This window comes from Benincasa hispida, chromosome 4 (assembly GCF_009727055.1).
Source record: "Benincasa hispida cultivar B227 chromosome 4, ASM972705v1, whole genome shotgun sequence".
Lineage (NCBI taxonomy): Eukaryota > Viridiplantae > Streptophyta > Magnoliopsida > Cucurbitales > Cucurbitaceae > Benincasa > Benincasa hispida.
Window position 1 is genome coordinate 68,483,630 of NC_052352.1, and position 16,648 is coordinate 68,500,277.

General features: G+C 37.3%; 1 long non-coding RNA gene across 1 annotated transcript in view; it reads right to left on the minus strand.

Annotated features, from left to right (window-relative positions):
- Nucleotides 1–11,672: 11,672 nt before the first annotated feature.
- LOC120076793 overlaps nucleotides 11,673–16,648 on the minus strand; it is a 21,375-nt gene continuing 16,399 nt past the window's right edge. The window contains exons 2-3 of the long non-coding RNA XR_005481643.1: nucleotides 11,895–12,121; nucleotides 11,673–11,812 (exon numbers count right to left, since the gene is read on the minus strand). This is a non-coding gene — a long non-coding RNA (uncharacterized LOC120076793). The remainder of the gene's footprint in view (nucleotides 11,813–11,894; nucleotides 12,122–16,648) is intronic.

Here is a 16,648-nt window from a genome sequence, read left to right on the forward strand (position 1 = left end):
TCGTTTGTAGTATCAATTTTGTCTCCGCCGAAGTGCCACAACCTCGCATACAATGAAGAGGTGAGTAAACATATTGCAATGAATTGGGTCCATAACTCAGTGGTAGAGCATTTGACTGCATATTGCAATGAATTATTTCTATTAAGGCCATTGGCCTCTTTGTAGTTTAGATTGGATTAGAATGTAAACATATTGGATTAGAATGAAACACCCGTTTATGACTCATGGGTACTATTTATTTGTAGTTTAGATTTGATTCAAGGTGCTTGAGTTTGTGGGTTGCACTATGGTAGTTTGTGGGTTATTGATGCACTATGGTAGTTTTTGTGACAACTTTTGAGATTTCAAGTACATTGTGAGCTAATTTTCTTATTGATATATGTGTTCTTGAATATTCATTTTTTGGGAATTCTGATAGTTCTGTTGAGAACAAGTGGTTGTGAAATATTTTTAGGAGTGTATTTCTTTGAACAGATTCAGGGTAAATTTTTTGTTTTGTTGTGGTAGCATCGTTATGATGCCAAAAATTTTTCATCATCTTCGTTTCTCATATCTAGGTAACCAAACTTCTTTTCTTCAAGATCTTGAAAAAGAAGATTCTCTCATTTATTCAACTATTGAGTTTTCTTGTTTTGCAAGTGCAACAAAGGAGTAAAGATTTGGTATCGCAACCTCTTTATGCTTTTTCTTGGGGAACTCTAGATCCAACACATTCACTATAAGAATTTTGCCTCGAATGTACCATTTATACACATTCCCAATAAACACAGTTAGTTGAATATGAATTCTGATCACATTTTCACTTTCAATCCTTTGTCTTAAACCTTTTTTGTTTGTGATCCTTTGAACAACAGTGGTCAGACAAAGATGCCTATAACCAGACACTGCTGAAGCTGGGGGGGTCTGTTCAAGAAGAATTATGAAAGGATCCATACTTACCAAGTGGAGAGGGACAGTAAACTCATAATGTTTGTAAAATCATAATGTTTGTATTACTTGTAATTTGTATTTTCAAGGGTTGAATTATTGTATGGCCTTTTAAATTATAATTTTATAGCAGAACTTGAAGATTAAATGTAATAGATTTGAAATCCATACATAAATAATATATCATAGCCACAGTGTTCGATGATGATGTGTCATGTTATACTTTTTGGCCGGAAAAATGGATTTGGCAACGAAATTTTAAAAAATGGAAAATAATCGATAAAACTGATAGATTCTAGGCTTCAATGTTGGTTTAAAGGGTTTCATTTGATTTTTGGGCTTTAGTTTCAACCGACATTAAAACCTTTCAATGTCGGTTGCAACTGAATGTCAATCGACATTAAAAGTAGTGTTATTAAAGCCTTTAGTGTCGGTTTAAAACCAAAATTAAAGGGCTTTAATAACACTATCTTTAATGTCGGTTTAAAACCGACATTAAAACCCAAAATTCTTCTAGTGACAATGCTTGAGACAAGGCTAACCTCTTGTCCTTACGATCTCGAATGATCTGGATCCCTAGAACTTACTGTGCCTCACCCAAATATTTCTTTGGAACTGGGCAGCTAGCCACTTCTTAATGTCAGTCAGCTAGTCTACATCATTTCCAATGAGTAGGATATCATCCACATACAGTACCGGGAAAGCTACTGAGTTGTTGATGATTTTCTTGTAGACACAAAGTTCATCAACGTTCTGATCAAAGTCAAATGAATTGACTGTCAAATCTAATATTCCATGATCTAGATGCTTGTTTCAGCCCATAAATGGACCTATTAAGCTTGCAAACTTTTTGCTCTTGATCTGGAAGTACGAACCCCTCTGGTTAAGTCATGTAGATTGTCTCCTCAAGATTACCATTAAGAAAGGCAATCTTGACGTCCATTTGTCATATCTCATAATCATAAAATTTGGTTATGGATAGAAGTATTCTAATAGACTTACGCATGACAATAGGTGAGAAAGTTTCTTCATAGTCAACTCCCTCAACCTGGGTATAACACTTTGCCAGGAGTCTTGCCTTAAAGGTTTGTACCTTTCCATCTATACCTCTCTTTCGTATATAGATCCACTTACACCTAATAGGTATTACCCATCAGGTGGATCCACAAGCTCGCAGACATTATTGAAGTACATAGACTCCATTTCCTGGTTCATGGCCTTAACCCATTCATCTTTGTCAACATCCTCCATTGCTTTCTTAAAAGATAATGGATCCTCGACCCCATCATTTGTAATGACATTTTAGGCTTCAGTCAAACCCATGTAGCGATCCGGTGGGTTCATAACCCTCCCACTACATTGAGGCAGTCTCAACTCTTGAGCTGGTTGACTAGATGTACCAACATCAACAACTCTGGTTTATCTGGAGGTCTGTTCAACAACTCTTGTTGAACCCTCAGTAGTCTCAGTCTCACTAGAAATCTCACGTAAAACAAGCTAACTTCGTGGCTTATGATCCCGGATGTGGTCTTCTTCCAAGAAGATAGCATTTGTTGAAACAAACACTTTGTTCTCACTTGAATCATAGAAGTATCCACCCCTTTTTTCTTTAAGGTAGGCCACAAAGAGGCAAACTTTTGAACGTGGTTTCAACTTCTTCGGATCAGTCACTAGCACATGTGTCGGACACCCCCCTAATCCTGAAGTGGCCTAAACTACCTTTACGACCTCTCCACAACTCAAAAGGTGTTTCAAAAACACTTTTCGAGGGAACCTTGTTTAGAATATAGCATGCAGTCTCCACTACAAAACCCCAAAGCGAGTCTGGAAGATGAGAATAACTTATCAAAAACCAAACCATGTCTAACAAGGTTCTGTTTCTCCTTTCTAATACACCATTCTGCTAAGGTGTACCTGGGGTCGAGAGTTGGGATGTAATCCCATGTCTTTCATATATGTCTAGAATTGGAGGTCCATATACTCTCCACCACGATCAAATCGTAGTGTTTTTATCTTCTTACCTAACAAGTTTTCAACATCGGCTTTATACTCCTTGAACTTGTCAAGGGCTTCAGACTTACGCTGCATTAGGTAGAGATACTTGCACCTTGAATAATCATCTATGAAAGAGATGAAATATTCATGCCCACCTCTAGTCCTAATACTCAGCAGACCACAGAGGTCAGAATGTACAAGTTCCAAGGTTCCTTGGCTCTGTAACCTTTTCCAGTAAAAGGTCGTTTGGTCATCTTGCCTTCGAGGTATGATTCACACATCGACAAGGAGTTTTCTTTTAAACTCTTTAGAAGTCCAATTTTCACCAACTGCTCAATTCTATTGAGGTTGATGTGACCTAACCTTAGATGCCAAAGATGGGTGTTTTCCTTAGGAGAAACCTTTGGTCTTTTAGCTGTTGTTACCATATTGAACATTTCAGTGTTAAACAATGCTTTTATGACTAACGGCGCCTTAGTACATATAAGTTACTTTCCATCGAACCAAAACCAATCTCCATTCCATTCTTGAAAATAAACACTTTATTCTTAGAAAAGGAGACGATATACCCTTGTTCAATGAGACAAGAAACCGAGATTAAGTTCCTCTTGATATGAGGAACTACGAAAAATTATCCAGTAACAGATAACATTTCTTGTCCAAAAATAACATCAGCCTGCCTACAGCAACAGCTGAAACAACCTCACCAGTACCGACTCAAAGAGTCATCTCTCCCCGTGGCAACATTTGCCAGGAACTAAATCCTTGGTAAGAAGAACTGACATGATCGGTAGCACCCGAATCTATGATCTAGGCAGAATCATCATTCTCTACCAAACATGTCTTCAAGTCCAATGAATCAAATTTACTGTCTTTAGATATCCTCATTTGGAGAGTAGTGGAATCTGTATCAGAACCTAAATAATCTCCAAGATGCATTTCAGATAACACTTCTCTTCCATGAACCTCAACATAGTCAGCAACAATTGCTTCCTCTTCCTGGAGGTTAACTTGGGAACTAACACTACTGGTTTTGTCATCCATCCCTTTGTGCTCAAAAAGAAAGAACTGACATTCAAACAAATCTTGCAATGAGTCCATGATCTCACGTGCAGCCATTTTGGCCAACATATCAAGTATGCTAGCCAAAATGTGAAGTGGGGCCAATGAATTAGCCTTCATTTACAACTCATATGCATTACGAACACTTCGTGGTGCATTAAGGGTCGGGACTTGAGGACATTCCTCAACCATGACAAATTCGAGGTCGCTTACCACAAAATACGTTTTACAAGACTCTTTCCACTGTATGTAATCGGTCAAATTAAAGGCATTCAATGAAAATACTAAAATAATGCTGAAAACGAAAAACATATTGACCTACATTAGGTTTTAAGCAAATACCCGTTGAAAAACATACAAAATTCAATAAGGTTTAGGAAAACTAACATGAACCCCGTATTACATCTAGTTTCACAATGATGCTTCAAAGGTTTCGGACAAAAGCCGTCGAAGAGAGGTCAATTATCCCTCCACTGAATTGGGAAATTCTCAACAAGTCATTAATACCATAACAACTCTTACTCCAATAATGACTAGCCATCAATGATTTGGTCAAGAGATCATTAACTTACTTAACAATCTCCTGTAAGTGTGACCCGCCAATTTAGGCCCTAGAGATCTGCCCCAAGTAGCCAATCCGAAGGGAAAAAATCTGATAGGGAAAAACCTAAAGCGACCCTATCTATTTCTAGAGTTCACTTTGATCTTGACCAACTGCACAAAACCCATCCGAAGGGGGACGCACCTAAGGCGCCACAAGGAAGTACAAAATGATCTCACGGTGTGAACCAATGACAGAGACCGTAGAACGTGTTGACACACACCCTTCACCCACTTACTATAAACACTCTCTCCGTCCACCTTAATATTGACTCATGCAAACACCTTCCGAAGGGGGATGCTCCCAGGGCACCACGAGGCCAAGCAGGAATCTCATGTTGTGAACATTTAGGGAGAAACGTGAGTGGAATCATGATAAGTCAGCTTTACACTCTTCCTCCACTGAGCATTTTTATAACCTAAGGGGTTAGTTTCCTGTGAAAAAACGACGTCTAATGATATTTAAACTAAGTGAAATTTTTAGGTTTCCCAATATACTTTTACCTTGGATTATTAATAATTTTCAATCATCATCCATTAAACCCTTATACGAGTTTGTACAACTATCGCATGCTTGCAAAAAATCTATCTAATTCACCCTTCCAGTATTGGTAGGTTTCCACGTTAGGGGTGGTCCTTTCTGTCACATTTGAGAACCCACCTAGAACAGAAACATCGCCTTAGACAACAAGTTTCCCTTTATATAGATAAGTTATATACAATTTTTAATCACTTTATGCCAATACAATTTAATCCGATTAAACTGATTTAAAAATTTAAAAACTAGGTTTTAATCCCATTGAGAACCTGCTTGAACTTATGTCTATCTCTATTGAACTTTAAAAACCCTTCTAAAACAATGAGTTTCACCAATAAGTCCGCATGCAACTCTTTTCTTATCGATTTAGTTCTAATTTCCTTTATAACATCTTATAACGGAAAACAACGAAAAACCACAACGCAAAGATAAACACATACAAGGCATTCATAACGCTATAAACAACCTAAGTTCATCATTCAATGCATTGTTCATTTATTGCTACCTTGTTATATAACCTTATACATAATAAGCAACGAACCAAGCACAACATGCCTTCCGCACACCCTTAATTCTAAATGCTATAATAAAGATGAATGCATGAATATGCTCACATGCATGCACTAAATATAACTCTTATATTTTCATGATGCATGCGCATGCTTTCATGTAATATTCTTCGTGCAGTATTATAACTCTTATAATAATTGATGCATGAACAATTGCACAACCTAAGGTGGGTTTTAAAATCTATTGTCAAACACTTTGCCATATTAACACCATACATCACATGTATAAAAAAATAAATGTTGATGAACCGGGTAAAATTGCCTCAAATTCTCAAAAATACAATGCTAACTATTACAAAAGCAAAGAAGCCTCCGGTTCAAACAGGCGAACCAAGTCTTGGAACCGTCCGAGCGAAGTAACACGTCTCCACTGATCATGTACCAAATACCCCTTGATCATCTAAACGAAAGAACAAACGCTTTGCTCAATCATTTACCTACGCTTCCCGAGCTAAACGATCATTTAGCAACAATCCTATATCTTTTGCTATGCGATAAAGCACGAGGTACGTGATCGTGCAGCGCGCTCTGCAACACAAACCTTATACGACTGTCTAAATGACTACAATGCAATGAAGCACACTCGTCTAAATGATCGTTAAGCGAGCGCCTTCGTATCATATAACGTGTGATCGTGTAGTTAGTGACTATGTGATGAACATGCTAACTACACGATCGTTTAGCGTGCACCTTCTTCTAAACGATGAGCATCATATGCTCCCACTACGATCGTCTACCTCCAGCGTCTACGCGATTGGGCAACCAAGACTACGCGATAGAGTAAACGATTTACCTCATCATTTAACATTAGCTAAACGATCGTTTAGTAAATACTACACGATCGTACAAAAAAATGTCCACGTTCTTTTAGTTAAATCCCAACGATCGTTTACCTGAGGCTACACGACACGACCAACCCTTAGTCTTCTTCTTCACTGAGAGTTGCATCACCATGCTTCGAAACTTCATTACAAACGACTCGACTAACTCAAACACTTTGAATTACAGACTCAATAGCATGATAATTATGCCCAAAAACACAGGGGCCCTTACAAATTAACACTTTGTAATTTAAAGAAAGCTTTAAACATAGGCAATTAACCCGTAAACATCCATTAATGCCATCCACAAATGCACTTAACAATTAAACGCAATGCAGAAAATCCACCATGACTGTAAAAGAAGTTCAAAACAGAAGTGAAATTTGGAATATCAGAACAACCTGGCTTTGATAGCAATTGAAGAAAATCGAACATGAGGATTTCCATGAGCAGCGGAATGATCGTTCCAAATTTCGACAGTATATGAACATATACAATTACAGTCACAAACGGAAACAACAGGCTATTCACAAAACAGAAATTACAACAGGCTTTACTACATGATCAACGGAAGAATTCACATATCTTTGAAGACACATCTCCAAGACCCTTGATCACGAACGCTCGTTCACAGCAACACGGAAATACTCAAATGCTCATACACCACGACCGCTACACTGCACAATCACAATGAACTTGAACACAACGATCTCCAAGATCACGAACACCCCGAACGCAACGAATGGCCTCCACAGAACCTCAACTAGTGTCGAGTTGAGTATGACACCACCATAAAGGTTACCTTGGTATTCTCGGTGTGAGAATCTAGAAGTGTGGGCTCTATATGGACTTGGTTAGAGGCAGAGACCGGAGGAAGAATAATCGTGTAAATGATTGAGCAAGTGGGAGATGTATCATGTAGACGATGCCCAATCGTTTAACAAAAGATATATAATCGTTTAGCAAAAGCTATGCGATCGTTTAGCTAATCGACTAGCTGAGTGTCTATCGTATAAAAACACTCAACGATCGTTTAGTCTCTCCAAGCTGTCGTTTAGTAAATCTAATTTATCTGACAACCTTTCTGTGATTCCGAGAATGGAAATCTCAATTCAACATTACTAAAATTAGGAAAATATTTTTCCTTTTATCTCACAATTACCATGAACCACCAATAATCTTCCACTCAATTGTTTATTAGAGAAAACGAGATAACTATCCAATAATTAATATTATCATAAATATAAATGATAACCAACTTGCCATACTATATTTATAACCTATAGTTTTAATATTTCATCTCATGAAACATATAACCATAGCTCTTTTTCTATTCCATGGTCCTTAATGTAAATCTCATTTGCATTAACCCTCCACTTGATATATCTCATACATCATACCGATCATATCATATATAATCGAATTACCCCTTGTCAATTTGAACATTTCAAATCAACACCAAGAACTTATTCTCAACTTGAATCCATTGAGCCACCAAGAGGATCTTATAGACTTGTAGCTCGAAGTTCCAATGGTACATGAATAACTGACTAAACTCTTTAGTCATGGGATCCACCATCTGTTAACTGCCAGGCACTCCATTAAAGACCGGCAACTGAACTCTCCTTACTATAGATATATTATGTGTCCATCTTAACCAATCAACAATGTCATAACCTTTCACAGATCGCTCGTAAGTACAACTCGGCCAACAACCGTTATGCCCATTTAGTTACATCTAACTCCTTAACTACCACTGATCCCTCTAATGAACATAATTCATAGTCCTACTATGACTAAGTCCTCTCTTCCAAAGAGAAGTTATGGCCACTATGTACAAGCCCTGGAATCAGCCCTTAAGGGAGCAATCTATCTACATACCACTGCTTCAGAGAAGTAGTGAATTCCATCTTTTGTAACTAAGTTTCCAGCTTCCAAATCACACAAGTCCCCCAAAAGATAGGCATGTTAAGTTGGCAATCTAGCCACTCTCACCCATACTAGTCAAAGGATCGTCCACAAAGGCAAGAGTTCCTAAAACACTTAGGATTAAAGTCATGTCACCTATGGTCGTTTAGGTGAGATGTAAGTCTCCAGTATCAACGGTGTTATATATAGAGACGAATCATCTCGTGGTCCGGTCTTATACAAACTCTTTGTATAGGACACCCCCACTCGCATTTCTCCACCTGAATGGTCAGGATCTATCATCTATAGTAGTTCACAACATTTGCAAACCTCTACAAAGCGGGTTGTATCTGTAGTGTCACCAGGATCAGATATCCCACCTTAATCCTTATACTACAAACCTATTTAGGTTATCACTTATGGCATGATCCACTTGTATATCTCATATACATGTTTAAGTTTACATACGATAACCATGAAGCTTTGTTTATTGGATATGAGTAAATGCCAGAATGAAATAACACTTATTTTATTCATAACAATGTGTATATATTACAAACTACGAGCCTCCGAAGAATTAGGACATCAATCCCACACTAGAGAGTCGGGTCGTTACATCGAGAGTTGTTTGAGAACTCCCAATGCCCTATTCTATGTATTAGAAGTTCTCGAACAACTCCCAATGCCCTGTTTTATGCGTCGGGAGTTCTCAAACTCCCCACGATTTGTTTGATTTGTCAGAAGTTAAGGGAACTCCAGACGCACTAAAATATGCATAGGGAGTTCCATCATTAGTTGAATATTGGCTTTTAATTTTTTTTAATTTATAATTTGTAATTTTTTTAAACTTGATCTGAATAACCTTTAATGCATCATTAACCAACTCAAATAGATTCACATACTAAATAAAACAAAGAAAATGAAGTCTATACTGTAACAAATAAATGAAAAGTTACAATATCACAATAAAACAATGTCGATACTAAAAATAAAAAAAATAATAAAAAAAAATAAAAGAAATCTGTTTTCAGAAATACATGGAAGAAATAAAATGAAAATAACGTCAATAAATACAGAAAAGAAAACAACGTCTAGAGCACGACATCTTGAACAATCGTCCAACCTCATCTCCGAACAACATCCTACAATAAAACTTCGATATGCATCAACTTCACTAAAAAGTTCCAGGACGAAAATTGTGAATAACCAGGGTATAATTCATTACGTTCTTCGGTCATTAAATCCTCGAATGAGTTCGTGGTATCTCTTTCTTGACCATTCGAGGACATTTCATTATCAATTCCTTCTTCATTTTCATCTTCGTTTTCAGTTGGAACTTGTAGATCGTTTATATGATTCAACATCTCATTTTCTTTGACAACATTACCCTCTATACTATCTACTTCGACATTTTGTATTGAATGAGTTGTATGACTTTCAAAACCTCTAGATAAGATTACTGGCTCTCCATGATATACCGATTCACAGTATGAGGGATATATTCCATATGTTAATAGATGTCGTTCCATGATATCTAATTTTTCCCAAATTGAATTCCTACAATTCGTGTATGGACATCTTATTCATCCGGAATCATTAACATGAAACTTCGCCATATCCAAAAACTGGGATACTCCTTCTCTATACTCCACTGATAACTTATTCCTTAGTTTAATCCATGTTTTATTCATCCTTAAAAATAAATCTTTTCTAACCAACTTGTATTCCAAAACAATAACCTAGATTAGAGGATAAAGTACAAAGTCTTTATTAAGCATGAATTTTGATTAATTTAATAAACAATTCCAAGTTTGTTTGGAGAATTTAAAATTTTAAATAATCTCTAATAGGTGATTTGACTTTTTCTGCCACTAATGTTATTCATTTTTTTGCCCCTAAGCTAAGTCCAAAATTAAGTAATAAGTAAAAGGGGTCCCTTTTTTTTCCCTTACTATTATTGATTTGGCTTGAAAACCAAAGTGATTTTAGGGGTAGAGAGTTTAGGGGTATAAAGTTCAATTTTTCTACGTTAAGTTAGTTGAATTAACAAAGGTGAAAACTATATGATGTATCATTTTACTTATACATGTGTCAACATCTCACAAACATCATAGTAAATTTGAAATATATTTTAAATTAGTTTTAGTCAAGAAAGTCACTAAATCCCTAACCTTAAGAATTAAAAAGGAAAAAAAAAAGACTCAATCCACCAAATTGCAGAAATTGTAACATCCATAATCCATAATTCACAATAAAATCCACAATCCATAATCCATAATTCACAATAATATCCATAATATTAATTATATGTAACATCCACATTCCACAATTCACAATAACATCCACAATTCACAATAACATCTACAATCAACAATAACATCCACAATCCACCAAATTGCGAAAATTGTAATGTAATGAAATGGGCCAATATCAATTAGTGCAACAAGGAAGGAAAAAAACCATATGCAAGAAACATTAGATTTAATTTACAGAACCACAATGGGGAAGGGGTAGCAATGGAATGGCGACGACAACGAAAAGGAGAAGAGGTGTGAAGAGAAGGGGTTTCTAGTTTGGGTTAAATGAAAGAGTTAATGGGGAAGAAGTGACCGGCGGCGGCATGAAGGGGGAAGGGGAAGGGGAATGGGCAACGGCGAAGAGGGAAGGGGAAGGAAATACGAGGTGGTGCAAGGGGGAAAGGGCAGTTGTGGCGCAAGTGGGAAGGGGAAGGGGAAGGGGCGGCGGCTAGGGTTCTAAAAACTTGAGTGATGCAGAAGAAGAAGAATGGGGAAGGGGATTCTGGGTTTTTACCAGCTGGGATCTCTCGATGCCGCCCGATGGGCATTTGGAGATCTGTCGGGAGTTCCTTAGAACTCCCGACGATTAAAAAGAGCGTCGGGAGTTCCTTAGAACTTCTTCATGCATCCGAAGTTCCTTAGGAACTCCCGATGGCTTCTTTAATCATCGAGAGTTCCTAAGGTTGGACTCCTAACACACTTCTTTACGTGTCGGGAGTTCCTTATAAACTCCCGACGAGCCTTTACATCATCGGGGAACTCCCGATGCTCCATCACGTCATCGGGAGAGACCCTACCTATCACACCTATTCCCAGGTTTCATCTCTTACCTATAAGGAGGCGTGAAGACAACAGATATCGTTCTTTCATGACATCTATTGCCCATTCTTACTAGTATCCTTTAAAACAATTAATTTTGCAGCGGAAAATTTAATGAAATAAAGGAAATTGCAACTTTGTTTAGGAAACAAGTTTATACATTTTAAACTGTGTTTTACAATAGCAGCCCCATCCCGACTACAAACTTTATTCTAGTAATTATTCTATCTTGTGGCAGACCTCGACCACTTCCTGCAACCTGGACTCTTTTGCTACCTGCAAGGAAAACATGAAAATAAAGCATGAGCTTTAAAGCCCAGTGAGTGGAATCATAACTCTATAAGTCTATTCAACTTACAAACATCATAACTTGAGGTTACTACGCAAACCTCCATCCTGAATGAAAGCTTTTCACAAACTTACCTACACACACGGTAGATAGTTAAGATTTCACATTTATAACATTCATAAACTTATGTGCACATAATTCTCCCTCTCATGGGCTTAGAAGCTAGGCCCGTCGACCCTCTGACCATCCCATGCAAGGTTCCTCCCACAAGCTCAGGAACAAGACTTCTTGGACCCCTGACCATTGTAAACGCAAAATGTAATCTTATGCGTTATAAATTTGTTGTGACATAGATTTTATGCGATGAGATGTGATACTACTTCTAGATATGCGTTATTAACGAATGTTCTTGTAGTATGTTGTGCGTTGTCACAAATTTCCTTGCGTTGAAACCAAGTATAATTTCACCGCAAGTTTCTCGGTGTGATCTGAGGTTGAATACAGGGACTGTTTTAGGTTATTGCATTGTGCTTGTGATATATGTGACCAGGGGTTTTTCAATTTATAAAAGAATTTGTGTAAGAAATTAAACATGCGATAAAGTAAAGTAAAACGGTAAAAATGCGATAATACATAAATTGCGTTAAAGTAAATTGCGATAAAATAAATCTAAGCTAAGATGATACAAGATACAGGATTCATGATACAAGATACTGAGGTCAAGGCTGGCTGTGAAGATTATGCAAAGATCGTGTAATGTGGTGACAAGTCTTATGTACGAAGCAGAAACAGAAAAGATAATTAATATAAACAGCGCGAGTTCCTTAATTGCGTTAAAGATATAAGTATTGTNAGAAACAGAAAAGATAATTAATATAAACAGCGCGAGTTCCTTAATTGCGTTAAAGATATAAGTATTGTTCTGTTTTTCCCTTGGCATACACCTCTCGGTGATCGGCCACGTTCCCACATCTCTGTGGTGAAACAGGGATGAACGTAATGAACGCAAGGTTGCTTCCATCTCTGGAAGTACTACTCGCTTTAATTAACGCATTCTTTTAACCTTCTCTCGACAGATCAGAATGACATCTTCACTTTTGCTCTCACAGGTGAAGATGTCATCTAGCATGCTTTAACTAAACGCATTTATCTCTTTAGCACAGTTTAAGTTACTCGTCTAATCCATATTCATTACCAAGGTATTAAGAAAACTTCATGGAGAAATCGATTAATGGAGGAGCGAAAATAGATAGAAAAGTGGTAATGAAAGTGATCGAGACATTCAATAAAACTATTTAGCGTCTGATACATGATTTGTGAATGAAGAGATTAAGAAGATGAAATACACTTGATGAAATAAAGTTAGAAACAAATACAAATAAGCGTCAACGTCTTAGCGCCGATCTGGATGGAGATTTGCTTGCCGGCGTGGATGAAGTGAACGGATGGATGAGCTTCCCTCTCAGGCTTGCTCAACCGGTAGCAGGGATCTAAGCACAGAGCTTCACAGCAAGGATCTGGTATATTCGTACTAAGACTTACCTCTTGGCCTTGTCTCTTCTCTTCCCGGATTTCTTCCGATCAGTACTCAGCTCAGCCTTTCTCTCAATAATCCAGCAGCAATTACCCGTATCAAGTATATCATCTCTGAATTCTATGGGGGTATTTATAGGTGAAAAGCTTTGACTCTTGGCTTGTGGATCCCACTTCTTGTTATGGAAATTGTGAAGATGGAGGAATAAATATTCCTTCTGTTATGCAATCAGACCGTCAAATCTGCACAACGGTTAGTTGTACACGTGTCACAATCCTCCGCGTTTGCGTTGCTCAGCTACATCTTTTGATCGATTCCTCGCATGCGGTGTTGTTTTTATTACCGCATGCGGTTGAAACTCAGCTTTGGATCGACTGTCGCATTGCGCCGTCATTGCATTAATCGTCTCTTCATTGTTGATTGACGAGCGCAATGTGATAGAGATGCATTGTTCAGTTTCTCGTTGAGCCTTGATCACAAGCGATGACTTAGTTTCCTGCAAAACAGAGTAAAAATTGATGGAACTTGAGACATACGGAATGGAATTGAGACCTAATTACACTCTAATTGCTCTTAAATTAAAAGAAATAAGCATGCATCATGAAGGAAAAACAGTGAATTAAAAGTGTAGAGATGCTACCTTTGAAGCTCCCGAAAGCCGCTTCTCCTCGTTGAATCTCAACTCAAACTCTTTTGGACCACCACTAGAGTTGACCTACTATCCTTTGGACTCAGAACCGAGTTGTGGGACCCGGTGGATGAAGAGAACCGAGAGAGAGAAAAGAGATGAAAATAAGGAATGGAATTTTGAGTAGGTTTGGGTGTTTCCTTTTCTTTTCTTCACAAAGTTGTAATTTTCTTGATTCATGTGTGCATATAGTTATGCCATATAGTTTTAAAAGCCCCATAGTAAAAGTATGTGACATGCATTTGTTATATCTTATAGTGTTATAAAATATATACTATGCATGCTTCGTTTTAATATAAGTGTATAATTAAAGCATGTTTGATTGAAGAAGCATGTTAAGATGAATGCTCTAGGTTATAATTGTATATAAATAACCTAGACTTCTAAAATCTATAACAAAGTTAAGATGCATGCTCATTTAGGGTTAACCATCGAACAATCCTATTTTTCATAGAAAATAGGTCGATATCTTGTAAAACCGAAGTTACAAGAAAACTCACCGACAAGATCTTGGCAAAAAGTCAGATAAGATGACAAAGGTTGAAGGTTTTTAAGTTGACGGTCAGAACACCTACTACCTGGAGATCGAGCCGGCGTCTGAGTTAGGTTAAACCGGTTTTATGAGCATGCGTGAGCGGTGTGAGGTAATAAATTTGTTATCACCTAGACATCGTAGGTTAAAAATCCAGTATAAAAGTTATACTCGAATGAATCACCTAGACTTAGGATATGTTTAATTAGCCAAAATGTTATCGCTAAGTATTTTATACCCTAACCGTCTAGAAAACTTCAGCTATAGAGAAGTAATGTACTTTTAGCTCTAGCGTCCCTAAGAGTTCACACCGTGAGATTCATGCTTGGTTTTGGCCATCCTGGGAGTGGACTTCATTCAGAGAGTGTTTGCATGAGTTAATACCAAGGTGGAATAGAGGAAGTTGTTCATAGTAAGTGGGAGAAGAAAGTGTGTCAACACATCCTACGGTCTCTTCCATTAGGTTGCACTGTGAGATTCCTATAATGCGCCTGCATGTCTGCCCTGGAGCGACTTACCAATCAGAGGGCTGTAATTATAGGATTCGGAACTCCGCGAACTCTAGAAATAGATAGGGTCTCTCAGGTCCGTTTTCATTCTTGTCTTTCCAAACTTCAGGAGCATAATGATTCCGATCTTTTGAGGTCTAAAAATGGAGGTCACACTTCGAGAATTACTAAGTGTTATTAATTGTTGACCAAAGTAGCGATAACTAAGTTACTATAGAATAAGAGTTATTCTGGTGATAATATCTAGTCAAGATAGTCTTGTTCAACGGAGGAATAGTCGATCACCCCTCGGTGGAGGTTATTCTAAACCATTGAAATATCGTTGCAAAATATAATAATGAAGGGTACATTATTAGATTTTTTTGCTAAACTTGATTGGATTTAAACAGATTAATGTTTTACTAAAAGGATATGTTTTTCTTTTCAGCATGACTAGCTCCTTAGATCAAACTCTTAGCTTCTGAAGAACTAAACGGCGATAATTACTCAACATGGAAAAACAATATGAATTCAACACTAGTAATAGATGGACTTGAGATTTGTCTTTACTGAGGAATGTGCTCAGGCTCTTGCCTCGAAAGAAAACACAGAGGTAAATATGATTTACTAGTTGTTGAGACATGTTTTAGTGGAGAATGATACCTCAACCTGGATATTGGATTCAGGAGCCACTACACATATTTGCTTCTCTTTTCAGGAAACTAGTTCCTGGAAAAAGGATTGAAGAAGGCAAGATCACCTCAAGGTTGGAACAGGAGAGGTTGTCTTGGCCGAAGCAGTGGGAGACTTGAAGTTGTTTTCAACGATAGATATATCATACTTAAAGATGTTTTGTATGCACCTCTTATGAAGAGGAATTTAATATCTATCGCTTATATTATGGAACAATGTATAAAATATCTTTTGAAGTTAATGAAGCATTCATTTTCAGAAAAGGTATTCAAATTTTATCTGTTATATACTTGGAAGACAACTTTATATAAGTTAAGACAACTAAAGCAAAATTTGTCTTAAAATACTGAGAGTGTTATGAACAGTCGAAATCAGAATATAAAGAACAAAATGTTTTTCTAATGCCTATCTATGGCACTTAAGACTTGGTCACAATAATCTCAATAGGCATTGAGAGATTGGTTAGAGAATGAACTACTATAATCAGTTAAGCAGACAATTCTTACCTTCCAGTGCGAGCTCTTGTCTTAGAGGGAAAAATGACTAAGAGATCTTTTTACTAGAAAAGGTCTCAGAGCCACAAATACCCTTAGAGCTCGTACATTCGAACCTCTGTGGATCGATAAATGTCAAAGCCTCGAGGTGAGTATGAATATTTCATCAGTTTATTGATGATTATTCAAGGTATGGTCATATTACCTAATGCATCACAAGTTGATTCTTTTGAAAAGTTCAAAGAATATAGGCTGAGCTTGAGAACCAGTTAGTAAAACAATTAAGACACTACGATCAGATCGAGGTGGGGAGTACATGGACTTAAGATTCCAGGACTATATGATAGAATACAGAATCAAGTCATAACTCTCTGCACCTAATATGCTCAGCATA